The following is a 26,568-nucleotide window of genomic DNA, read 5'->3' on the forward strand; positions in this document are numbered from 1 at the left end:
GAAGCCCAAGAATATTGGAGTGGGCTATCTGGAATATAGCCTATCCCTTCTCCAGGGGATCTTCCTGACCCAGGAATCGAACTGGGGTCTCCTGCATCACTGACAGATTCTTTAAAAACTGAGCTATCAGGGAAACCTTTCAATGAAACATTTGACCAAATATATTATATTTAAAATATTGTCACAAGTATGGATGCAATATGAAAATTAACAAGATACTAATTCTTTACATTGTTCCTTTAAAATTAAAGGTATACTGTACATTCACAGCATATCTCAATTTGGACTAGCCACATTTCACGTGGTCAACAGCCACACAAGGCTAATGGTTGCCTTGCTGGAGCACACAGGGCCAGAGCACGATGGGCAAAGGGGATGCTGACACATGATGAAGTGGGAAGGCAGGCAGGGGCCAGATCAGATGTGGCTTCTGTGCACCACAGGTAACGAAGCTGCATTTCATTCTCATTGACATGGGAATGGACTGCAGTGTTTTTAACAGAAAAGTAATCAACTATATTTAAATTTTTTAAAGATCACTCTAGTTGCTATGTGATGACTGAACTGCTGGAGAGCACCAGGAGAAATGAGAAGACCAGCTAGGAGGATGCTGCATGGGAATGAAAATACTGCTTTGGATTACAGTGGTAATAAAGGAGGGAAAGAGAAATGGATAGATTTGGACATGGTTTTGAAAGTAGAGTCAACAGTCCCGGATAGTGGGAGTGGGAGAAAGAGACAAGTAGCAAGGATAAGGACTCCGAGAAAAAACTGAGATATTCATTGTTGTGGATATAATGGGGAGCCTTGCCCTGAAGCAATGTGAATTATGTCAAACCACAGGAGAGGCAACTCTTTTAATAGATATTTACAACAATTCTACTGATAAATAACTTTATCACTTAACAATAAAACATTCTCTACAAAACTTGGCTTCTTCCTCGGTAAAACTTGGCTTCTTCCTCGGTGTAAAACAACTTTCCAACAACATCTATTTTAAGGTACTTTTCAAATTTAAACTGTAACAAGGAGAATTAAGTAAAATAGCTTCAAGTTTTAAATGCTAGCGAAGGTAGCCATATTTAGTAACTTCAAACCAAAGAACCTTAGACCCGTGAAGGACACTTTATAAACTAACCATCTGATCCACTCTCAACTCACATGTGAGAAAATGGAGACTTATAACAGGTAAATAATTTGTCCAAAGTTACATTGGAAATAGGATCCAATTAAGCTTAATGCACTTAAAGTGGTAACTTCTTTTTCATATCTATTAAACTGACTGCCTACCATAACGCCTGGAATATTACTCGAACCAAAACTTTTTGTTTAGGGTGAACAACAGAAACAAAAGCAAATAAGCAACAGGCCTGTCTTCTAATTTCCAGCCCAATGTTCTAATCCCACAATGGATCTCTTAGAAAAAAGACTGGATAGATAGAAAGGGAGATGTTTAATTTAAATATTTCAACATCAACTTTAAATCCAAAGAATGCCACAGAAAAGCACGTAATGAGTCTGGACCTAGTCTGAACCCATCTTGACATGTATAGTCATAGGAAACCTCTTCTTTGAGAAATGTAATGTATGGACCGAAAGGCTGGAAGATGCCTGTTTCTTCTTTATTCTTAGTACTTCATTACTTTAAATCTCAAGAAAAAAAAAAAAAAGTCCTTTCAGGTAAGTCTGCCAAAAGAGTGCTTAGCAAAGTAAACAGCTGACAATTAATTCTTGTATCAAGTACATAAACCAATCACTTCTATGAAGATTTTGTAGAGCATGACTTCAGTAATACTTGATCTGGTTGAATGGGTGTTAATCTCCAGGGTATCAGTTACTAAAATCATGTTGTAATCATAATTTTAAATTAAGTTGCTTTTGACTTAGGACAAATGCTTTTCAGTAACAGAAAAGAGAATTCCTTCCAGGCCTAATGTTGCATAATGTAAGACCTTTAGGCTAAAAGGCAGTTATTTTGATCTGGATTAACAGCATTTTTCTTGACACTTTCCTAGAAATAACAGCAAGTCATAGAGCTCAAACTGCTATAATTTTCTATCCTATTGTTAGTAACAGAAGATACAGCATCTAATGCTTACATCTTGCAAAGGGCCTGATCTGGGTTATGTAGCTAAGCTATGAGAGGGATAAGTTCATCACAATCATACAAGAGCAGGTTCTGGCATTGTAAGGTTTGAAGCAAAGATCTCTCGCTCTTTGAATTAAGATAGAAAAGCAATCTGAACCTGAGCCAAAACTGAAATAATGTTCACTAAGGGACCACAGCCCTCCTATCATGCTTTTCTAGTTCAGGGCCAGACAATAAAGAAGGAAATATCAAGATAGAAGAAGGCTTCAAACATTTCTTTAGATAAAAGTGAAAAACCTTGGGTCTTTAGACATAAATTCTGTAGGAGGCAATAAATCAGTTTGCACAATGTGAGAAAATTAGTAAGCAGAACTACATTGTTGTTCATTAGCTTTAAAATAAGAAGGAAAGAAAGAAAAAGGAGAAAGGCAACCAGGAGGAATTCTGATGGTGACATTTAACAGTAACCAGATTAAACAAAGGAATCAAAATGCCCTTACAGAACAATCTCCCTCTTTAGGAGAGAATTTTTCTTCATACTTGGAGTACAATTTAACTAAAGGAAAATAATTTGCACTTGCTTCTATTCTATCCACACTTGTTCAGAAACAGACAAAAATCCAACTGCCTTTGTCCCACTTACTTCTGCTTTCGCCATAAAGCACGCTAGGCCTTAAGAAGCTTATAAAAGTCAACCAGACTTAGAGAGTAGATCTGGAATCCAAAATATACATTTTATCTACAAACACTTTAAGTCTAATTAATCTATTTCCCACCACATTCTTAATTATTGGAGAAAATAGCTTAGCAATCAAATGCCATAATTTTTCAAGCTGAATGTTTTCTCTCTCCTCTCCATGTTTTAATATTCAACAAACAGTAAAGACGGTAAAGCCTGGTGACAGCAGGAGTCTTATACTGCTGTATTAAAGGGCTATTTTTTTTTCCTAATGTCTAAATTTAGAGAAGTAAAGGGACTTGACCTAAAGGTACAATTACCATATTTTAACTGTGCTCATTAGGATGCCAAATTTCTTCACAGTATCTATCCCTAAAGAATCCGCCTGACATCCTCAGGTTATAAAACAAAAGCCCTGCACTAAAAATAAGTACTTATTTAATTCAATGCCATCAGGCGATGTGATTTAATATATAGAATAAAAAGGTCTCGGATGAGAATGGCTAGGAATCTTTGACTCCACCTGAGCTGTTATTTAACCATGAGCTTTCCATATCTCTAAACTGAGAGACTGCATGAGATGATCTTTAGAATCCTTTTCAATTCCAAGATTTGTCAAGCCTAGGCACTAACAGAGTATTTTAAATTTAATATGGAGGAAAAAAACTCTTGCTTTACTGCAGTCTTCTAAGTCTTCACCTTTCTTCAACATTGGTTATATTTGAAGGGGGCTGTATTTCTACAATATTGGTCGTATTTCCCATCCACTCTGTCCAACTACTTTTAGATCCTAATATGGAAACACTATGATGAATTTGTGACATCTACGCTGGCTCACAGAAATACTGTACTGGAAAGATCAAATTTAGCTGTGAAGCTTAATGAAAGAAAAGGAAGCAAAAGGAAAGTACACAAGTGTTTGGCATACTAAACATTTTACATAAATGAAAACACAGTTTAAACTTTTGGATATTCATACTTTTCCCTAACAACGCTGTTTCTGAAAAGTTAGTGCAAATTCAAAAATACTTCTCCTATATTCTTATTGTGATGCAAATTTTATACATAATAGAACTGTTTTTCAAAGCTGTCAAGTGACAATCAACAATTTTATTTAGAAGCTCTAAGATTCTGGGATGATGTTGACTGGTAGCAAGCTTTCCAAAAACACCTTCTAGATTGTCCACCTCTGTAACGGTATCACTAAAGAATGTGTATCAAGGAGAACATGCCAGATGTTTTGCAACGTTAACTGAAACTACTGTTGCTGTATAAACAAAATAGCATCCATCAGGTCCCTGTACACAACTGAATTTAAAAGGTTGGTATGAACAGCTCAAAGTAAAATCAACTGCCATCTTCCAGTCATTAAGAAATTCATGAGTAAAACATATAAAACTCTATCACCCAATAATGGATGAAGTCCTACTCAACACCAAACATCTTCAAATAGAGCTATAGACACTTTTTGCCTTAACATTTAAAATTTTGAATTCCCAAGTCTCTTTTATGAAAAAGTCATCATTAGTCCTCCAATGACCTCTTAAATTTATTATAAATGTTGTCCACATATTACAATATTTTGGTGGATTAATAGGTTCTCCCCAAACCTTTACCCTATGCTCTAATCAGTTCAAGGCACAGGTGGGGATAAAAGGCCTAATGCTCTAGGGAGAACGAACTCCCTCACAGGAGAAAATATTCATAAATCTAAAAGTGAAAACAAAACAAACAAACAAAAGTGGAGGGGCGGTAGGACAAGTAAGAGGAAAGAGTTCTAGTGCCAGAAATAAGATTAAATTTTTTTAGGGTAAAAATGAATTACGAATCTTTGGCTTAAATGTGCAAAATTTTAATAATTAATGGGAAAGCCAACAGATAATCTTATAAAGAGGGTATTGTGGAAAGCAAATTACTTGCATGAATCACATTTATTAAAATGGACAGAAGCAAAAGGTAAATAAAGCAAAAATGGGTTCAATGATTAATTTTCTCAAGTCTAGACACTAACCTTCCCCTAGATAGAAATCATGTGAAGCCTGAAGCCAGCTAACTTTAATCAGAAAGGCACTACGCAGCCATTTTGTATACCTGGACCCGAAGTGGCAAATAATCTTCACAGAGATCATCCCACAGCTCCTGCAGGTCTGAAATCTCCAAGGGATAGCTCACAGGTGTCTTGTAAAGGGGTTTCAAAGACCTGTTAAGGAAACCAGAACTAACTCCATCTGTCATGATAGGGCCAGGCCTGGTTCCAGATGGATTGGATTTCACTGGAATAGGAAGCTTGCTCCCTCGGGGGCTCTGGATGGGCTTATAATCAAGACCTTTAATCATGCTAAGAGCTAGCTCCAGCTTATGGTTACACGTAGGCTGGGGAGCCTGTTCATCTGAACAGCAGTCACACTTTACAAGTTCCTTTGCGCTTCTCTCAGGTTCCTCATCCTTTGGTTGTGGAGGACTAGCCTGGACACTTGCATCCAAAGATTCCACCGAGGATCCCGGGGTCCCTTCCTCCATGCTTTCTCCATCTGGCGGTACCTTCGCGTTTGGTAAATCCGGTGGCCCAACCTCGGACAACGCTGGTTCTTCAGTGCAAATGCTGGTGGACCATCTGGTAGAGGGGCCACACGAGATACTTTTCGCCACCTTTCGAGGTACCTTACAAATGGCTTCATAGTCAGAATCGGCCACCCGCAAAGCTGCACAGCCTCGGCATCTCCTGGGTCGATTTCCGGGGCCTTCCGAAGCATGACAGCTGTGCTCCTGAATCTGATCCTCATTTTCTACCCAACACTCGAACCCTGAATAGGCAAAGTCTTCCTGGAGCAGTGCAGAGTATCTGACATCGGGTAAGCCGGAAATGTCAACCGTACCATTCCCCGCCTTGGTCTCCGCGCCAGGGTCATCGTTATTCTTCCGATACATGCTAGCAATGCAGAACTTGAGGCGGTCCTTCTCCAGCAGCAGCTTTTGCAAGCGCTCAATAGAAAGGGCTTCGATCCGGGCAATGACGGTGTCGAATCTATAGATCCGATCGAGCATGAACGCGCACTTGCTGCAAGCAAACTCAGCTTTGCCATCGCGGGAGACATCCTTGCCCAGGACGTGCGACAACAGAACCTGGAGGTTGAGCTTGGACGCCGTGTGGAAGATCCAGCGCCGCTGGTTTCCGCACAGCTCCCGGGCACAGATCCTGCAAATCTCCTTCATCTTCCCTCCGGCGGTTGCCGAGCTTCCCCGAGGCGGCTGCTCGGTGATCGCTCACTGGCGCTTGGTTGCGTTCCGTCGCCCGCCTCGGTGGCCTCCGGCTGGCATGGCACAGCTCGGTGGGGTGCCCACTCTGCAGGGGCGCTCCGCTGACACCCGCGCGCGGGTTCTGGGTACCAGAGTGGTCGGCCCCGCCCCTCGGGGAGGCGGCGGGCGAGGAAATGCCTCAGGAGGATGCTGAGTGACAGCAGCGCAGGCCGCGCTCCGAACCTGCCATGTCTCCTCCAGCTGTCTCTCCCGCCAGCCGCGGTGTCCTCTACGCCCTCCCTTTTCAGCGGGCTGAGTTCGCGGTCCGCCGGCGGCCGCCGGCGGCTGACGCAAAGACTCAGAGATTGAGGATCAGATTTCAAGATGGCGCCAGCGGTTAGACGCCTGCGGCCGCCGGCAAACTCCTCTGGGAGCTGTAGTCCAGGAGGCCGGCTCCTCGCTCTGCGCATGCGGGGTGGCCAGCGCGTCCCCTCGTTCCCAAGCAAGTCATCGCCCCTCGCGGTACGGCGCAGACTCGACCTGCTATGGTTACCCGGGTGGAAGAGCGGGACGGATGCCGACCGCTGCCAGGCCACTTTTATCTGCTAAAATTTCACTCCAAAAGCGCACCGGTTCCCTTGCGGTTCCTCCCTCCCGCCCGGGAGGACTGTCCCGAGGCTCTGCAAGGGGAGGAGAAAGCCGAATGCCCTCCCCCTCCGTCCAGGGGTACTGCCACGTACTCTGGAGGCAGCCGTCTCGCAGCACCACTGGGTACCGCTGCGCGCTGCCCCTCTCCGGCCCCACCTCTCCCTACTCACTCCCGTTCCTAGATTAAAAGGCCCTGGGGCTTCACCCGCGGCCGGGGAGGGGGGAATTTTAGGAGGCTCAGTTCGACCTCCCTCTAAAAGAGGACAAGTGTTTCTTCCTTCGCCATGCTGGGGTTGAGTTTGTCAGGATGATTTGCCTTTTTTTTAGAGCCTAAAGTGAGGGTCGGCTCGAAGCAGTCACCTGAGAAAGAGTCCAACAGAAACCTCACGGATGCAGCTGGTTTACCGAGATTTTGAAGATAATGGACAAAAAGCTTTTTCAAGAATATAGACACCTGAGACTAGGCTGCCATCAGCAAATCCTCTTTCAAGTATCAGGTAGACTGCAGGCCTTATTTTGGGGGTGGGAAGGGGAGACAGACACTAGAACAAAAGACCTTGTTTATTTGAGCAAGAGTCCAAGGTATCAGGGAGTGCTGCTCTCTGCAGAAGTGGGGCTGGGAATTTAACTGACTTCAGTTAGTATCCTGTCTATTCAGCATTATCCAGTAGTAAGTCACCCCACTCTTGGGTATAGAACTTGAATTGCACACACAGAGTTGGGGGAAGCTGGGGCTCTCTCTAGGTGGAATTGAGGTGTCATCCTTCATTTATAATTTTCTCCCTGGCAAACTCCAAATAGGAGGAAAAACAGTCCCAGGCAATCATCTGGAGTTTTCCCAGAGCAAGACATTTCCCAGTTACAGTAATGCTAGATTTCACTAACTTGACCTTGTGAGATATTAAATTCATAAGGCCAACAACAGTCAAAGTATTTCTGAACCTCATCTCCAGGTCAGAGGCTATACTCCTAAACCTGGAGACATTCAGATGCCTTCAATGAAAACTCATAATAAACCCCCAAAGTTCTTATGGAGGATTAAATGAGATGATTTGGGGTAAGTACTTGAACAGAATTTGGCTCGTTAAACAAATGGGACTCTGCACACTCAAGATTGTATCACTCTTTTATTTAATCATCGAAACAAAAGATTAGTAGCTCCATCATGAATGATAAGGACAGGTCTGAGAGCTTTGGCTTTAGTAGGCTACAGAACTTTGCATCTGTGATTTCACCTAAATATGCACATTCTGGCTCCCAAACCAATAATGTAAAAGAGATTTCCAAGTAAAACTCACCATAGGTGCGTTTTTGCCTACCTCTAGCTATATGAGCTTCAGAGTCAGAAGAAATTAAATAACAATCTTTGGAATCTATACAGAGGCAAGGAGTTTCTGGCCTGCCAGAACACTACCCTGCTATACCCTATCTTAAGTATTGTCTTCAAGAATAGCAAGGACTCAAAAGTCCAAAAAGTACAAACTAAGATATTAATTAAGGCCTCATCTTTGGCTGTGGATGCAAGCCACATTCTGTTACTGAAGAAAATGCAAAATGAAACAAAGTAATTAATGGAACAAAAGTGCTCTTTGGGAGCAAACTCTAAGTAATACTTTGTATTATTCTATATTCCTTAATAAGATTTTGCACCTGACCTGCAGTCTCTAAACTTTAATAACATCATATAGATAGTTGACATAGACAGGCAAGTCAGTACAAACAGAGAAAAAGCAACTTAGCATTGAAGAATATGTTTGCTATAACAAAAATCAACATACTAGAAAAGAGAGCTATACATTTCTTGGCTTCCAACAAGATAAATAAAGCACTCAACTCTTTACTCCCAGAGAAGACTTAAAGACCATATCTCAAAATGGATAGTAAGCTAGAGTACTAGAACTACTCCTGACATGATCATTTGATATTTTTCAGTTCAGTTCAGTCGCTCAGTCATGACCGACTCTGCGACTCCATAAATCGCAGCACGCCAGGTCTCCCTGTCCATCACCAACTCCCAGAGCCTACCCAAACTCATGTCCATTGAGTCGGTGATGCCATCCAACCATCTCATCCTCTGTCGTCCCCTTCTCCTCCTGCCCTCAATCTTTCCCAGCATCAGGGTCTTTTCAAATGAGTCAGCTCTTCACATCAGGTGGCCAAAGTTTTGGAGTTTCAGCTTCAACATCAGACCTTCCAATGAACATCCAGGACTGATCTCCTTTAGGATGGGCTGGTTGGATCTCCTTGCAGTCCAAGGGACTCTCAAGAGTCTTCTCCAACACCACAGTTCGAAAGCATCAATTCTTCAGTGCTCAGCTTTCTTTATAGTTCAACTCTCACATCCATACATGACTACTAGAAAACCATAGCCTTGAGTAGATGGACCTTTGTTAGCAAAGTAATGTCTCTGCTTTTTAATATATTGTCTAGGTTGGCCATAACTTTCCTTCCAAGGAGTAAGTGTCTGAATTTCATGGCTGCAGTCACCATCTGCAATGATTTTGGAGCTCCAAAAAATAAAGTCAGCCACTGTTTCCACTGTTTCCCCAATTATTTGCCATGAGGTAATATTAGTTTTCTGAATGTTGAGCTTTAAGCCAGCTTTTTCACTCTCCTCTTTCACTTTCATCAAGGGGCTCTTTAGTTCCTCTTCACTTTCTGCCATAAGGGTGGTATCATCTGCATATCTGAGGTAATTGATATTTCTCCTGGCAATCTTGTTTCCAGCTTGTGCTTCATCCAGCCCAGCATTTCTCATGATGTACTCTGCATATAAGTTAAATAATCAGGATACAGCCTTGACGTACTCCTTTTCCTATTTGGAACCAGTCTGTTGTTCCATGTCCACTTCTAACTGTTGCCTCCTGACCTGCATACAGGTTTCTCAAGAGGCAGGTGAAGCGGTCTGGTATTCCCATCTCTTTCAGAATTTTCCACAGTTTATTGTGATCCACACAGTCAAAGGCTTTGGTATAGTCAATAAAGCAGAAATAGATGTTTTTCTGGAACTCTCTTGCTTTTTCAATGATCCAGCGGATGTTGGCAATTTGATCTCTGGTTCCTCTACGTTAATAAACCAGCTTGAACATCTGGAAGTTCATGGTTTACGTATTGCTGAAGCCTGGCTTGGAGAATTTTGAGCATTACTTTGCTAGTATGTGAGATGAGTGCAATTGTGTGGTAGTTTGAGCATTCTTTGGCATTGTCTTTCTTTGGGATTGGAATGAAAACTGACCTTTTCCAGTCTTGTGGCCACTGCTGAGTTTTCCAAATTTGCTGACATATTGAGTGCAGCACTTTCACAGCATCATCTGAGGATTTGAAATAGCTCAACTGGAATTCCGTCACCTCCACTAGCTTTGTTCGTAGTGATGCTAAGACCCCCTTGACTTCACATTCCAGGATGTCTGGCTCTAGGTGACTGATCACACCATCGTTATTAACTGGGTCGTGAAGATCTTTTTTGTATAGCTAAAAAGATCACTTTTGTATAGATCAACTGAAAATACAAAATTTAAAGTTAAACTCAGAAGAAAAGTTATGTGGGACATCCTTGATGGTCCTGCCAATTCAGAGGACATGGGTTCAATCCCTTTAGTCCAGGAAGATCTCCCATGCCTTGGAGCAACTAAGCCTATGAACCACAACTACCGGACCTGCACTCTAGAGCCCACGCTCCACAAGAGAAGGCCCCACAATAAGAAGCCAGCACACCACAAGAAAGAGTAGCCCCCACTAGAGAAATTAGAGAAGAGCCTGCCCACAGCAATGAAGATCCAGCCCAGCCATAAATAAATAAAAAAATCTTTAAGAGAGAAGAAAAGAAACAAAAGTTATGGATAATAAATTCAGCACTTCACGGTCCTTACCAATATCATCTTGGTCAAGATTTTTTGTATCTAGTTAACACTGTCTACCTCTGGGGAGGTAAGCAAAATGGGGAGCTGAACAGAACATTTACTTTTATTCTGTATACCATGGATGATTTGAATCTGGGGTGATAAGTATATATTCACATATTAGTTTCTAAATGTTTTAAAATTTGGAAATATCCTATAGTTAAAACTAAGAGGAGTTCCCTGGCAGCCTACTGATTTTCACTGGCTTGTACTGCTGTGGCCTGGGTTCAATCTCTGGTTAAGGAATTGACATTCCACAAGCCTTGAGGCAAAACAAAACAAAAAACCACAACAAAACAACTAAGAATTGTGCCAATTTAAGACACATAGAGTCTAAGTGGTAAAACTTGAACCTAAAATGAGAACTTTTATAATATATGTGATAAATATCTGTGGACAGTTTATATAAACAAAAGTTCAAGGGGATATGCAAGTTATTATTTCGTGATTAAGTCTGGAAAGTATAATTATGGAGACTTCCTTTCTCCTTTCCTCATTTGTATTCTGTAGTTTTCTGTAATAAGCATATATTGATTTTGTGATAAGAAAAAAAAGTATTACTAAGAGGCAGGATAAACATATCTTGATATGTTCATATAAGGTAACATTAGAAGTGTGTGTGTGCCCAGTCATGTCCAACTCTTTGTGACACTATGGACTGTAGCCTGCCAGGCTTCTCTGTCCATGAACATTTCCAGGCAAGAATACTGGAGTGGGTGTCCATTTCCTTCTCCAGGGAATCTTCTCAATCCAGGGATAGAACCCACGTATCCTGCATCTGCTGCATTGTCAGGTAGATTCTTTTCCACTAGTGCACCCAATATTAACCATCAATAAAAAAGAATGAAGTCTGATACCCACAACATGAATGAATCACAAAAGCATCTTAAGTGAAACAAGCGTATCAATATATCCTGTGTGATTTCATTTTAGTCTAACGACTTAAAGTCTAACTATTTATATACTAATAGAAATTCAGAAAGTGGTTTTTGGGTGGGGGGGAGATAGGGTGACAATTGATTGCAAGGGGGAACAACAGAATTTTCTGGAGTGATTAAAACATTCTATATCTTATTTTGGGGTGATAGTTACATGGATGTGTACAATTTTGAAGCTCACTGAACTGAATGGTTTCATCTGTAGATTTTAAATGTTATTATTAGTTCAATTTTTAAAAGATTAAAGGGGTAAATAAATATGTAAGTACCCATAAAATTTTAACCTGAGGGATTTCTTTGGTGAAAAGTAATTTCTACTTTGGGCTTCCCTGGTGGCTCAGTGGTAAAGAATCTGCCCGCCAAGCAAGAGATACAGGTCCCTGGGTTGGGAAGATCCCCTGGAGAAGGAAATGGCAACCCACTCCAGTATTCTTGCCTGGGAAATCCCATGGCCAGAGGAGCCTGATGGGCTAGAATCCACAGGGTCACAAAAGAGTTGGACATGACTTAGTGACTAAACAAACAACCTCTACTTTATCGTAAGAATAGCTTTGAAAACTGGGAAAATAAAATGTAGCCCAGAAGAAATTCTATAAAAGGCTCAGTTGAGACTTCATAGTTCCTATCCACATGAGTTTTGGAAAATATTGTTTTATATACACATACACATACCACACAGATGGCACAGTGGTAAAAGAATCAGCCTGTCAATGTAGGAGATGCAAGAGACACAGATTCGATCCCTGGGTCAGGAAGATCCCCTGGAGAAGGAAATGGTAACCCACTCCATGGGGTCGCATAGAGTTGGACACAACCGAACAACTGAGCGCGCGCGCACGCGCGCGCACACACACACACACACACACACACACACCATACATTTATAATTGAAGTGAAGCATTTGTTAAGGTGAGACCTCAGGCTTTTGTGATGACTTAGAATAGGGTGATGACTTCTAAAACTTATCAAAAGTACATAATAAAGGAAAATTTTACAGAGAAAAATTTTCATATTATGATAAGCTATTAATGAATGTAACGAATTAAGCAAATGATTAATTCTATACACCAGCAGTGTGCCCTCAAAATGAATCGACAGATGCATTCACAAGCACATATTTGCTCTCTGTCCTAAGTCATCACTTATATCTGGCCCTCGATTTCCTAATCTACAAAATAAACATATTGAAATTAAACAGTGCTTTTCCACCTTTGGCATGTATCAGAATCACTTGGAGGGCTTGTTAAAAGGTAGATTAACACATTTCTAATTCAGTTGGTCTGAGAAGGGGCCCAATAATGTGCATTCCCAACAGATTCTCAGATCATACAGATGCTGCTGAGAACTAAATAGAACTCTTTTAAAAATGTATTCCGACACATCTCAGCCAAACAATCAGTTCTGCAGATAAATGGGAAAACTCACTAAGGAAGAACTACATGCAAAACTGTTGAATTTAGAGAACTGTGTGCCCCTTTGGAATAAGATTCCTAAGTATTATTATGATCGGGATCTTTTGCACTATGTCTATTTTGATCTCCAAATCTGGGTGCCTGGGAAGATTCTCTTAGAACTGTAGCTACTTTGGTACTCCCTCTGTTGTAGTGTTTCTAAGACCTCATTCTGGGCTGGGAGGGAGTTTCCAAGAGGTGGAAAATCCCTATGTCCCAAACCAGTTGTATTAGATTTCATTACCCTAGTTTATGACACTGAAAATAGCTGTCCTAATTACTAAAAACTATGCCCCCCCCCCAAAAAAAAAGTCATTCTGGCAGAGAAACAAAAGCAGATGAGGAAATGTGAGATCAAAGTCAAGCCAGTTAGACTCTATGGTAATGCCACAAGCATGTGCATGATATCCCTCTGCTGGTTAGAAATCCTGAAGAAGACAGAAGCAATCATACTTTGCATTAATTAAACACACAGCATTTCAAAACAGTTGACTTAATACCAGGAGATTTGCAGTTCAACTACAGACTGCAGTAATATGGTTATCAGCAGAACTTATCTTAATATAGAAAACACTGCATACTTTCATGTTATTAAACATCCACAGCTGTTTAAATGAATTTCAAAATACTTGTTAATCAACTGATGAGCAAGAATTTATGCAAACTCAGTGTTTTTTTTTTTTCTTCTCTCTGTCTTCAGGGAGCTTTCAGTTTAGTTGAAGGGGTGAGAATGTGCATGCTACAGTTAGAATAACTGATTGGTAAATTAAATGGTACTGACAACTTCAATGTAAGTGCAGAAAAAGTGGAGATAAGTATGAGTTAATTCAGGTGAAGTGGACAAGAGTGGGACTTGAAATGGGTTTTAGGATGGAGGAAACGAAAGGAAAAAAAAAGAAAGAATGTAAAAGTAAAAAAAAAAAAGTAGAATCATGAAAAGTCTTGGGAGTTAGGTTAAATCTGGTGCTAGCCTGGCAGTAAAGAGGATTTTGTGGGACATCTGATCCTAATCCATGTATCTGTAAGTACACTTTGTACACCTCAATAATTGCTCATTCAAAGAACATATATAAAGAGCCACCTGAAAACCAGATACTATACTATGGTGGGCCTTGGCAACTATAATTTGGTTAATGTTTGAGAAAGGCAAAATAATTTGGACTTGGTGTTATGAATTTGAGCAAAGAATGATGTGATGAAAAGTTTATTTTAGGGAAATCAGATAACAGAATGGCTTTAAGAAGTTTTAACAGAAGTTTTAAGGACAGATTTTGGGATGGTTACAGGGAAGTCTTGTTAAAAAACCCATTGCCATGATTCATATGTGAGATAATGTGGTACAGTATAAAAATGGGGGGGAAAAGGGGTAAATATGAGTCATTTTGAAGGATTGAACAGCAGGACTTGATGCAGAGAGGATGAAAGGTTAAAAATGTGATAAGGGTTTTGGTCTGGAAGACTGGTAGAAAAATGGTCTAAACAGAAATGTGGGAGTTGAGGCCGTATGCAAAGAGATTATACACAGTTTTATTTGGGACTTACAGTATTTAGGGACCGAGGAGAAAAGTGGAAAAACTAAGTAGAGCTCTTTCACAATCAAAACATAGGTGAGGGAATCCCCTGGCAGTCCAGTGACTAAGATTCACTGCAGGGGCCTGGGTTCAATCCCTGGTCAGGGAGCTAGGATTCCACAAGTCATGGGATACAGCCCAAAAACAAAAGCAAGCAAACAAACAAAAAACAATTGATGACTTCCTGAACAGTCCAGTGATTCGGACTCTACTGGACTCTACTAGGAGGCCCAGGTTCTCCCTGGCCTAGGAACCAAGATCCTACATGCTGCACAATTTTACCAAAAATAAATAAGAAACAAATAGATAAAGATGAAAACTGGAACCAAAGAAACAAAAATAAAACTTAGAAGAAAAAAAAACCAACACAGGTGAGAGGGGAATGGAGTTTCAAGAACGAGAAGGATAGTTAACATTGTCACTACCTGGACAAACATCAGGAGGAATGAGGTCAAGCATAAACTATTATCCACAACAGGTTAGACTTGTAAACTAAAGAGGTGTCACCTTAACCTCTCAGAATCCTTCCCTATTAAGCCAAATGCTAAATTCTTTTTTACCCTATTTCTGAGCATCTCTAATGTGTTCAGAAATGTTGTTTCATATCTTCCCCACACTGTCCTTTTAGGGTTCTTAAAACCTGAAACCTGAATCATGTTACACAGCCTTAGATGCTTAACTCTCTAATCATCTTGCATACTATTTCTAGAACATTTATGGTAAAGATCCATAACTGTCCACAACCTATAGCATGTCCACTACCTACCTTTCCCTTCTCTAGGGATCGAACCAGGGTCTCCTGCACTGCAGGCAAATTCTTTACCAGCTGAGCTACCAGGGAAGCCCCACTAACTACAGCATCCAAAACCCTTAGCCTGGTATTTCAATATCTATATAAAAATATCCTAACCTATTTCCCTTTCAGCTCATCTCACATTTCTTCCCTGATCAAATGGTGACATGGTAAATTTTTGAATATAGATGTATTACCTGTATACCCCCACCCACCTCTTTCCTAAGTCTGATAGTTAAAGCCCTTACCACTCCCTTGACTAGTTTTTTGCAGAGCAAAGAACCGAGGTGGACTAAAGTCAAATGCATTTCCTGACTTGGATAAAATTTTAAACCCACTGAAAAGATTAAGCCAGGTGTCCCAGTGTGGAAGAGAAAAAGAGAGAAATGTCTTTGAGGTCAACAAAAGAGGAAAGGGTAAATTTTCACCCAAATCAGAAAGAGAATGGGGTGGAGGTGGGAGCTCAAAGAGAAACAGGGACCCACCTCCATCATTAGTGTCCTGCAGAAGCAGCCGGACCTGAGCAGAGAAGGCCTGGGTGACCTGAAGAGGATAAAGTCTAGTCTAGGCTCTATCAAAGAGTCCACTTAGGATTGGTAGAATTGTGTGTGCTATGGCAGGGGTGCTTCATCGGTGGACAAATGGTCAGAGTAGTCTCCTTGATGCTTTGACACCTGATAAAGCCTAGGGTCCATCACATAACTGATAGAGTGGGGAGGAGGAAGTACCAAATGAATGGAATTTAATTTCCCACCAGCCTGACTAGGATAAGGACTCAGGGTAACATTAAATTGATTTAAGAAAAGTAATGTGGTATTTCCTGCATAAGTGAATTTGTAAATTCGGAGTCACACCTACTATGAACCTTTTGTAGGTGTTCAGTGAGAGTGAGTCACTCCTAGGCCATTTTCACCTGTCTTTTCATTCTCTTTCAATATCATCTCAGCCTTTCCCATCCTGGTATTAATAACTTCCAATTTATATTTTTGATACTGTGATGGGCTTCCCTGGTGGCTCAGATGGTAAAGAATCTGCCTGCAGTGCAGGAGACCTGGGTTCAATCCCTGGGTTCCATCGCTGGGATTGATGAGAGTTCAATGAGAGTGAGTCAGTCCTAGGCCATTTTCACCTGTCCTTTCATTCTCTTTCAATATCATCTCAGCCTTTCCCATCTTGGTATTAATAACTTCCAATTTATATTTTTGATACTGTGATAGGCTTCCCTGGTGGCTCAGATGGTAAAAAATCTGCCTGCAGTGCTGGAGACCTGGGTTCGATCCCTGGGATCTTCCCTGGGTTGGGAAGATCCCCCTGGAGGAGGGCATGGTAACCCACTCCAGTATTCTTGCCTCAAGAATCCCCATGGACAGAGGAGCCTGGCAAGCTACAGTCCATGGGGTCTCAGAGAGTCAGATATGACTGAGTGACTAAGCACACACAGCCTTTCCCATATTTGTATTAATAACTTCCAACTTATATTTGTGATACTGTGATTTATAATAATATATATTTGGTTTGTCCCTCTTTCTGGCACAGAATCCTAAATCTTTGGCATTTCCTAAAAGATGACAGTGATAAAGGTGTCTTTTATTATGTTAATGAGGTGACTCAAAGCATGTGAAAGTCACCAGAGGAACATGATTGTTATTGTTGTTCAGTCACTAAATCCTGTCCTATTATTTGCAATCCCATGGACTGCAGCACGCCAGACTTCCCTGTCCTTCATTATCTTCCCATTTGCTCAAACTCATGTCCATTGTGTCGGTGATGCCATTCAACCATTTAACCCTCTGTGGTCCCCCTCTCCTCCTGCCCTCAATCTTTCCCAGCATCAGGGTCCTTTCCAATTAGTTGGTTCTTAGCATCTGGTGGCCAAAGTATTGGAGCTTCACTTTCAGCATCAGTCTTACCAATGAATATTCAGGGTTGATTTCCTTTAGGATTAACAGGTTTGATCTCCTTGCTGCCCAACATACTCAAGAATTTTCTCCATTACCACAATTCAAAAAATTCAGTGCTCAGTTTTCTTAATGGTCCAACTCTCACATCTCTATATGACTACTGGATAAACTGTAACTTTGACTATATGAACCTTTGTCAGCAAAGTGATGTCTCTGCTTTTTAATACACTGTCTAGGTTTGTCATAGCTTTTCTTCCAAGGAGGAAGTATCTTTTAATTTCATGGCTGCAGTCACTGTCTGCAGTGATTTTGGAGCCCAAGAAAATAAAATGTCACTGTTTCCATTGTTTCCCCGTTCTATTTGCCCTGAAGTGATAGGGCCAGATAAATGATCTTAGTTTTTTGAATGCTGGGTTTTAAGCCAGCTTTTTCACTCTCTTCTTTCACCCTCATCAAAAGACTCTTTAGTTCCTCTTTACATTCTGCCATTAGAGTGGTATCATCTACATATCTGAGGTTGTTGATATTTCTCCTGACAATCTTCATTCCAGCTTGAGATTCATCCAACCTGGCATTCTGCATGGTGTACTCTGCACAAAAGTTAAATAAGAAGGGTGACAATATACAGCCTTGACATACTCCTTTCTCAATTTTAACCAGTCCAATGTTCTATGTCCGGTTCTAACTGTTGCTTTTGATCTGCATACAGGTTTCTCAGGAGACAGGTAAGGTAATCTGGTGGAATTTTCAGTCCTATCCCCAATCTTCAGGGAAGGGAAAAAGACCTGAAGTCTGTCAATCACCAATGGCCAATGATCCAGTCAATCATGCTTTTGTAATGAAACCTCCATAAAAACCCAAGAGGACTGGGTTCAGACAGCTTTTGGGTTGGTGAATGCCTGGAAATTCAGGGAGAGTACTATGCCTGGTGAAGGAAGGCTTGGGAGTTCCACACCCCTTCACACATACCTTGCCCAATGCATATCTCCCATCTTGCTATTGCTGGGTTATATCCTTAAACAATAAACCAGTGATGCAGTAAGTAAACTGTTTTCTCTTAGTTCTGTGAGCAGCTCTGGCAAATTAATCTAACCCAAGGAGGGGGTTGTATCATGTGAACCTCTAATTTCTAGCAAGGTGGTCATGCAAGTTGGTCATACATGTAACAGTCTGTACTTGTGACTGGTGTCTGAAGTCCAAGGAGGAGGCTATTGAAACTTCTTATCTATTGCTGGCCAGAGGCACAGATGATAAGGTGGGATTTGTAACCATTGTCTGAAGCCCCAGGGGTTGGAGGGAGAGGGACAGAGGGGTCACTGAGAGGGGTGTGGAGGCAGTCCTTAAGGTGAGACTGAATCCTTAACTGTGGGCTCTGATGCTGTCTCCAGGTAGATAGTATCAGAATTGAGTTGAATTCTCAGACACTCTGCTACGTCTAATAATGGCTCAGTGTTATGTGGGAAGTGCTCCTGCTCTGAACACACATGTTGCAGTTGGTGGTCAGAACCACTAAAAGAATATCTTTATCCAAGAATGCTCCTCTGAGTTCAACTCTCAAATGGCCAACTACTATTTGTACCTGCAACTATATGTGTCAGAGACATCTCAAAATTATCCCAGGAAAGATAGAATTCTTTTTTGCCATCTTCCCTTTACCTATAGTGCCTCCCCCTCTTTCCTCCTAATTATCTATTAAGGGTCATGGGAACTATGAATTGGGAGCTAAACCTGACCCCCACCTGTTTTTGTAAATAAAGTTTTATTGGAACACTGCTATGCCAAGTCCTTCATGTATTGTGTATGGCTGGTGTTGTGCTACAATGGCAGAAATCTTATGGCCTATAAAGTCTAAATTATTTCTATCTGGTCTTTGATAGTTTGCCAATCCTTGCTCTTTTATCTTTTCTCAATGTATTTATCACAATTTGCAATTATTTGCTTGATTATGTGGTTATTTAGCTCCCTTATTAGAATATAAGCTCCCTGAGGGGAAGGACTCTACCATGCTTATTCTTATGGTTTTTCCAGCACTTAATCACACCAGTGTCTGGCTATGGTAGGCACTCAATAAACAGTCACTGACTGAATTACATGAATGAATCAATGAATGAATGAATCGCTTGCATGCATGCCAAGTTGCTTCAGTCATGTCTGGCTCTGCGATCCCATGGACTGTAGCCTGCCAGGCTCCTCTATTCATGGGATTCTCCAGGCAAGAATACTGGAGTGGGTTGCCATTTCCTTCTCCAGGCAATCTTCCCGACCCAGGGATCAAACCCGTGTCTCTTATTTCTCCCGCCCTGTCACTGTCAGGTCATTATATCTTAAAATTTTATTTCATTCTTTTGTTGTTGTTGTTCAGTCACTAAATTGTTTCTGATTCTTTGCAGCCCCATGAACTGCTGCACGCCATGCTCTGTTCTGGAGGACACTGCCTCCCAGAGTTTGCTCAAATTCATGTCTATTGAGTCAGTGATGCCATTCAACCATCTCATCCTTTGCTGCCCCCATCGCCTCTGGCCTTCAATCTTCCCCGGTGTTAGGGTCTTTTCCAGCGAGTTGCTGCTTTGCATCAGGTGGCCAAAGTATTGGAGCCTTCGTTCTTTTGCTTAGCATAAATCTTTCATTCTTGGTTACCTGCTAGCAACCTCATATCTTAAGTAATCGAGTTCCATAATAGTCCTCTCACCTTCTTTCTCTTCTACTTATTCCTTCTTCCAGATTAATCTTTATAAAACACCTCAATATATCATTTTCCTGCATAGTAATCTGGAGACCTAAGGACTTAACCCACAATTATAAACTTCTTGACCTGCCATCTAAGGTCCTCTGACTCCAGCATTATCCTATCTTTCCATCCTAAACTCACTGTCTCCCTGCACATCCTCACTATTCCAACTACTGCTTCCTTTCCCTGAGATTTCCTACCTCTCTCTTACCTACTTGTAACATTCTTTCTCACTGTTACCACCTCCACTTGTCAAAGCCCTAACCAGCCTCAAGTATTTCCTTTAAGTTGCCTTTCTTAATCCCCTCATATCTTTCTCTTGTCTGAACTTCCAAAGCACTTTTTATACCCATAGTAATATGTGTGCCATTTTGCCTTCTCCCCTTAGGCAGGTAAGCTCCTTAAGAAGAGGAACCACATTTAACTCATCGTGTTATCTTCTGAGGTACTCTACTGGATGAATAAATAAATTGATGTCTATTATTTTTTTAATCTCTTATTAAATTCCTGTTTATTTCTTACAGACCAGAATCTTCACTGCCCAGGCAGCCCCTTAGATTTTTTTCCTTTCTCCTCTGCCTTGTATTTTGTTCCCATCACAGATTTTCTTATCTTCCAATCAGATTGTAATTCCTAGAAGTCAGAGACTAACTTTAAGTTTTTGTCTTCCTTCACCTTACAGTACCTTGTGCATTTAAGTGCTCAGTAAATAAAGCTGCAAAGAAACCCCTCATTTTTCTACCTCCTCTCCTGCTCTAGCAGAACTATGGTTGCCGTGGGTGATAAAGCCTATTTCTGAGACACATTACCAATGAAGGCTTGTCTGGAAGACACCGACGTTGAATGAGGATTTATAAATGAGTCTCTAGCTTCAATTTCATCAGCTTAAGAAGGGGATACTTAAAAACTGCTCTAAAAAAAAACACTCTCCTTACATGAAGTTGGCTGGAGCTGCCTGAGCGGCTAATCCCTGCAAGGTTTTCAGTCTCTGCCTTGAGCATTAGAGTGCATTCTTGCCTTAACCTTCTACATCAGATGTCTCCATGGTAACACTGGAATGTTTGCTATTTTAGGAAATATGCCTCACTGCATGCAGTGATATTTACATTAGGTTCCAAACGAGGCTTAAATGTAATGGCTCAAGTGTCTGTTGCTTTGTGTGAGGAGGAAGGTCCTGATGGCTTAATAGATGACTCCCCTAAGTCTGTTGTCCTGTGTCATTTTTTAGGCCAACCACAGTGTAATCACACATTAATAAATGGTGCTTATATAATACTGGTTGCGGGGGTGGGGGGGAATGGAGAGGAGAAAAAAAGAAACAAAGCAAGAATTTCTCCAGATATTCCTTTGCAAGGATATTATCTCCCCTCCTGCCTTCATACCCTTCAGGTCTGGTTTCATTTAAAAAATTCTTTTAAATAAAGCTTCTACCATTCCATAGAAAGGGGTTACCCTATGGCTCAGCAGGTAAAGAATCCGCCTGCAATGCAGCAGATGTGGATTCAATGCTGGGTCATGGAAGATCCCCTGGAAGAGTAAATGGCAACCCATTCTAGTATCCTTGCCTGAAAAACCCCATGGACACAGGAGTTTGGCAGGCTATAGTCCAAAGGGTCACAATGAGTCAAATGTGACTGAGCAGGCACATTGATTCTGAAGAAGAGAATAATATCAATAACCAGAACAACTGACAGCTTTCGCCTGCAACTTTGTGGATAGCTTCACTAAGGAAGAGAAAAACACTTTGTAAACTGCACTTTATTACGTTTTCTGAGTCCCTAGTAAGAAAGATGTAGACAAGTTGCCGTGGCCTGACAGCTCCATCACGATGCTCCTGAGCATGGAGCATGCTCCATCACGATGCACTCTGGTCACAACATGCTGTTGATCTGAATGCACACGGAGCATTCATTGAAAGCAAACATGGAGTGTTCCCAATCTGTGGCATGTCAAGCTTGCGGTATTATTGTTGTTGTTGCTCTATGAAGTTAATTATATAAAAGAAGTTCATAAGTATTCTACAGGTACAATCCAGCTAAAAGGGATGCTAATAAAGAATCTGCCTACCAAACTGGAGACGCAGGTTCGATCCCTGGGTTGGAAAGGAGAAGGAAATGGCAACCCACTCCAGTATTCTTGCCTGAAAAATCCCATGGACAGAGGAGCCTAGTGGGCTATAGTCTGTAGGGTTGCAAAGAGTCAGACACAACTTAGAGATAACAACAGTGCACAACGTTCTGGTAGAATGAAAAAGGGAAACAGCTAGAGGGATGGTAAAATAAATTCAATCAAATAATTTTTATCAAAACTGTCTTTCTTATTTGAGGAAGATTCTGAAGTAAACTTCAGAGATTTTTTTCTCTGAAACTCAGAGATTAGTTCTCAGTCCAGACTTTCATACTGAGATTACATGAGAAGTATAATATTTATCTATGGGAGGAGGGGTAAGATGAGTGTCTTACATTTGAATAACTCAAACCTAGAAGTGTATGAGTTGTGAGCTGTCTTTCTTCTGAAGCCCAGGTGCGGAGTTCCCGGTTGGAAGGGGCTGGGAGGAGGTGGAGGAAGTGAATCACTCCTCAGAACTCAAGCTCCTTGGTTCCCTAACATCTGTAAGGGAAAGTTTTGGGAATAGCTTTGCTGGGGATGAAAAAATTCTTCAGTCTCTGTGGAGCAGGCCCAGAGCTTACAAATTTAACTTGTGCCTTTCACATTGTGGAGGTGTGGCTCCTGTGGTGACAAGTGGCATGGCAGATTACAGTTTGAGTATAATACAGTAGAACTAAGATGCTGCTATTGTTAGCAAACAAGGATAACACCTTGTTTGATAACTGAAGCATCAAGAGCTTCAGTTCAGTTCAGTTGCTCAGTCATGTCTGACTGTTTGCAGCACACCAGGCCTCCGTGTCCATCACCAGCTCCCAGAGTTTACCCAAACTCATGTCCATTGAGTTGGTGATGCCATCCAACCATCTCATCCTCTGTTGTCCCCTTCTCCTCCCACCTTCAATCTTTCCCAGCATCAGGGCTTGGGGTGTCACAAATAAAGAGTTGTCACACATCACTGTATAGGCAAAGTGCTCTATAGCTGGTTTTATAATATTCTTTACCTTTATCTAATTCACAGAATGGGCTAGGTTGAAGCAGTTAATAGCTGCACTGAACCATGATTTGCTATCCCAAGTGCATGCGTGTCCAACTCTGTGTGACCCTATGGACTATAGCCCTCCAGGCTCCACTCTCCATGGAATTCTTCAGGCAAGAATACTGGAGTGGGCTGCTGTTTCCTCCTCCAGGGAATCTTTCCAATCCAGGGACTGAACCAGGGTCTCATTTGACTCTTGCATTGGCAGGAAGATTCTTTACCACTGAACCACCTGGGAGATGACATCAATGATCTGCTCAGTCAATCCTGCATCTAAACAACCACCAGGATTGTCTTTGTATAATGCCACTTCAAAGGCTTTTATTCCCTTTGCTTTTTTTTTTTTTTTTAATTTTTAGCTCTTCATTACCTAGAACAGCAGTCCCCAACCTCTCTGATACCTGGGGATAATTTCGTGGAAGACAATTGTTCCATGGACTAGGGGTGGGGGGATGGTTTCAGGATGATTCAAGCTCATTACATTTATTGTGCACTTTATTTCTAATTTAATTCTGCCACTGATCTGGTAGGAGGTACCATTCTGCAACCCAGAGATTGGGAACCCCGCGCCTAGAACATGCTCCTTAGCTTAACATTTATGGGACTTTCCAGCTATATATTCCATCATTCTTCAACACTTAGCATATATTTGGTAACATCAATGACTCCCAATTCCTTGAGTGTGTTCCATACCATTGTACATATTGTTTCCATGCCTAGAATGCCCTTCTCCTACTGTCTGCCTAGGCTACTCAGCCTTTAAGGCCCCAGGTCCAGGCTGACTTCCAAGTGAGGCTTTCTCTGACATCCAAAGATATGATCTCTTTCCTCTCTGGGTCCTCCTAGCACTATGAGTATATTTCTTATATTTCTCTCCATTTGTCATGCTGCATTTTAATACTTTGTTTATATGCCAATCACTTATTAGATTTTAAACCCTTTGAAGGCCAGGACTCCTAGACCAGTGGTTCTTATCAAGCAGCCATATCCTAGAATGCATTGAAAATTTGTGGGGCATTTCTTATTTCAATGATGAGTGAGGCTAGGGGTACAACATAACTGGCAATAGGCAGGACAGAGCCTTGTCCCAAAATATGAATGACTTTCAAATGTTCCACTGGGCACTAATGGAAGTAATCAAATTGTTTACATAATCATCTGAATCTAGGACTTAATTCTGTTGTATTTTGGAACCCAACGTTAATATACTCTGAATCTTCTATGAATTAAACTGATATGTAAATTAACAGAGGATTATGTTACTTCTTTATTGGAAATTTTACCAAGAGCTTTTCACCTTGACGTTGCCACTTGCTGTTTTTAAATTGCCAATATAACATACCTGCATTAGACTGTATTTGAAGCTGTGACTCCACATACAAGCATCTGCTTATTTCTTTATAGCCTTTAATAGAGATGTGTCTTAAAATTTACATATTAATATGACCACTGATTTATTATTTATTTATGATTTATTTATGATTTATTTTTATTAATAATTAATTATATAAATTAATCTCTTTTTATGTTTCATGTAGTTCAGTATCTAATTTACTGGGTTACTCTGAGACCTAAAATGAGTTAATATATAAGGTATTTAGAGTAGCACCTGGCACACAGAAAATGCTACCATATGGGCTGATGTTATTACTATAGAAAAGTTGTTGAATACTCATTGATAAATATTTTAAATTACACCTGGAATAGGTATTAAGAAATCCTGTGACTTTACTTTTAGGTCTTATTATTATAATAATCTGAACCATTAGAATATGACTACCTGATCCCAAGATGTTACAGAAAGTGCTTCAGTATTTTTGTGTGTCTAGGAGACTAAAATGAGATTATGATTCTCATTGTGACCAGTTTACCCTGAAGGATTCACACTCTGTTGTGGTCTTCCTGGGGAGCAGTAACACAAACTGGTAACTTTGAGTTTGGTCTTTGCCTATGAACCAGTTTTTCTATGTGCAAGGGTAACAGATCCAAAGGGATAACTGTGACCATTAATCTCACAAATATGCTATATTTAATCATTTTATCTTTGTCTTTCGTTAAGACAAAGAGAGTTGCAATGTGAGTCAAGTCTGCAATATCTAACTCAATCACTATGTCTTTTTAGCTGCTACTCATTTTAAGAATAGCCTTACTCTCTTCCAGGGTGTTGACATGCATAATGACAACAGTAGTTACCATGTTTTGAGCCCTGTTGGGCACTATACATATATAATTTCTAATCCTTACAAAGAGATGAACATTACAGAGGAGGAAATTGTACTTGGAAGGGCTATGTAACTTGTTCAAGGCCATTCATCTGAAAAGTGTTTATGTTGGAATCAAATGCCAAAACCTGAGCTCATTCTTTCATACCACTCTGCTTCCTTAATTAAAACTCAAGAGACTTCATATTAGAATCAGTTCCTGAAGGACCAAGATTATTTCTCTAAAAGGACTTGACTGTATCCTTTTATTATGACAATCTGAACCACTTGTGCGTGGCTAAATAGTCCCAAGCTAAATATAGTCCCAAATTTCAAATTTCTTTCTGTTTAGGCCATAGAATATAAGACAGAAACACTGTGACCAAAACATTGTTTTCTTTTGGAACCCGGACACACATTGAGAGAAGTTTTCAGAGGATTATCTGAATGCTCACTATAAAGCTGACTGTCTGGCCAGTCTTCTTTGGGCTGTTTAGAGAAGATAATTGGGCTTCCCAGGTGGTTCAGTGGTAGAGAACCCACCCGCCTGCCAATGCAGGAGACTCGGGTTCAACTTCTGGGTCAGGAAGATCCCTTGGAGAAGGAAATAATAATATGAAATAATTCTATGCATACTAAGCAGCACTTGGTGCCAATTTATTTTTTCCTTCATAAGGCACAGACCCAAAGGGAGTAACTAGAAAGTGAACTTTGGGAGGCTTTCTCTCCTCCACATTTGAGAGGACCTACTGTCAGAGGCCCTCTATGGCAGAGCTTTCCATCTTGGGTGTTCTGGACAACACCTAAAAAAGTGGCCCACCCTGTGCTGAGATGTCATGCCTTCAGGTCTCAGGTGGTGGGTGGGTCAGAAGGTAGACACAGATAATCACCTCTAACGATGACCAGCCTTAGTCACTTACTTCAGAGTAACAGAGACCCTCAATCATCTCCTATGAAACTGAGCTTTCTATGCAAAAGGTTGGGAAATATGATTGACAGAATTCACAGCACTATGTGATCAAGTGTACCAAATTATGGGCAATAACAGTAATAAATTTTTATAGGTCCCAGCAACATTAAAGAAGCATATCAAGTTAGTACAATTTATATGACTTGATGCATTTCTTATCTCTGCTCACCCAATGTTATTATCCTCTAGACACTGTACTTAACTTATTCTAAGCATTCCTTTAGGATAGATTGGTAAATAATTTAGTCTCTTTGAAATTATAATTTTTCTGTTCTTCAAGTCTGTTTTAAAAACTGATACCAACTCAAATCCCCTTAT

General features: G+C 40.9%; 1 protein-coding gene and 1 long non-coding RNA gene across 3 annotated transcripts in view; one reads left to right on the plus strand and one right to left on the minus strand.

Annotated features, from left to right (window-relative positions):
* Window positions 1-26,568, minus strand: part of LOC110151943 (myomegalin) — a 235,849-nt gene that overhangs the window by 76,354 nt on the left and 132,927 nt on the right.
* LOC110151945 (uncharacterized) lies at window positions 6,785-21,736 on the plus strand. 2 transcript variants are annotated; one of them, XR_002318212.2, is made up of 3 exons: window positions 6,785-7,150; window positions 7,607-7,710; window positions 20,617-21,736. It is a non-coding gene; the product is annotated as an uncharacterized lncRNA (long non-coding RNA). The 2 variants fall into 2 exon arrangements; XR_011487619.1 differs by lacking the exon at window positions 20,617-21,736 and adding an exon at window positions 9,084-10,525.

The sequence above is a fragment of the Odocoileus virginianus genome, chromosome 5, assembly GCF_023699985.2.
Source record: "Odocoileus virginianus isolate 20LAN1187 ecotype Illinois chromosome 5, Ovbor_1.2, whole genome shotgun sequence".
Taxonomy (NCBI): domain Eukaryota; kingdom Metazoa; phylum Chordata; class Mammalia; order Artiodactyla; family Cervidae; genus Odocoileus; species Odocoileus virginianus.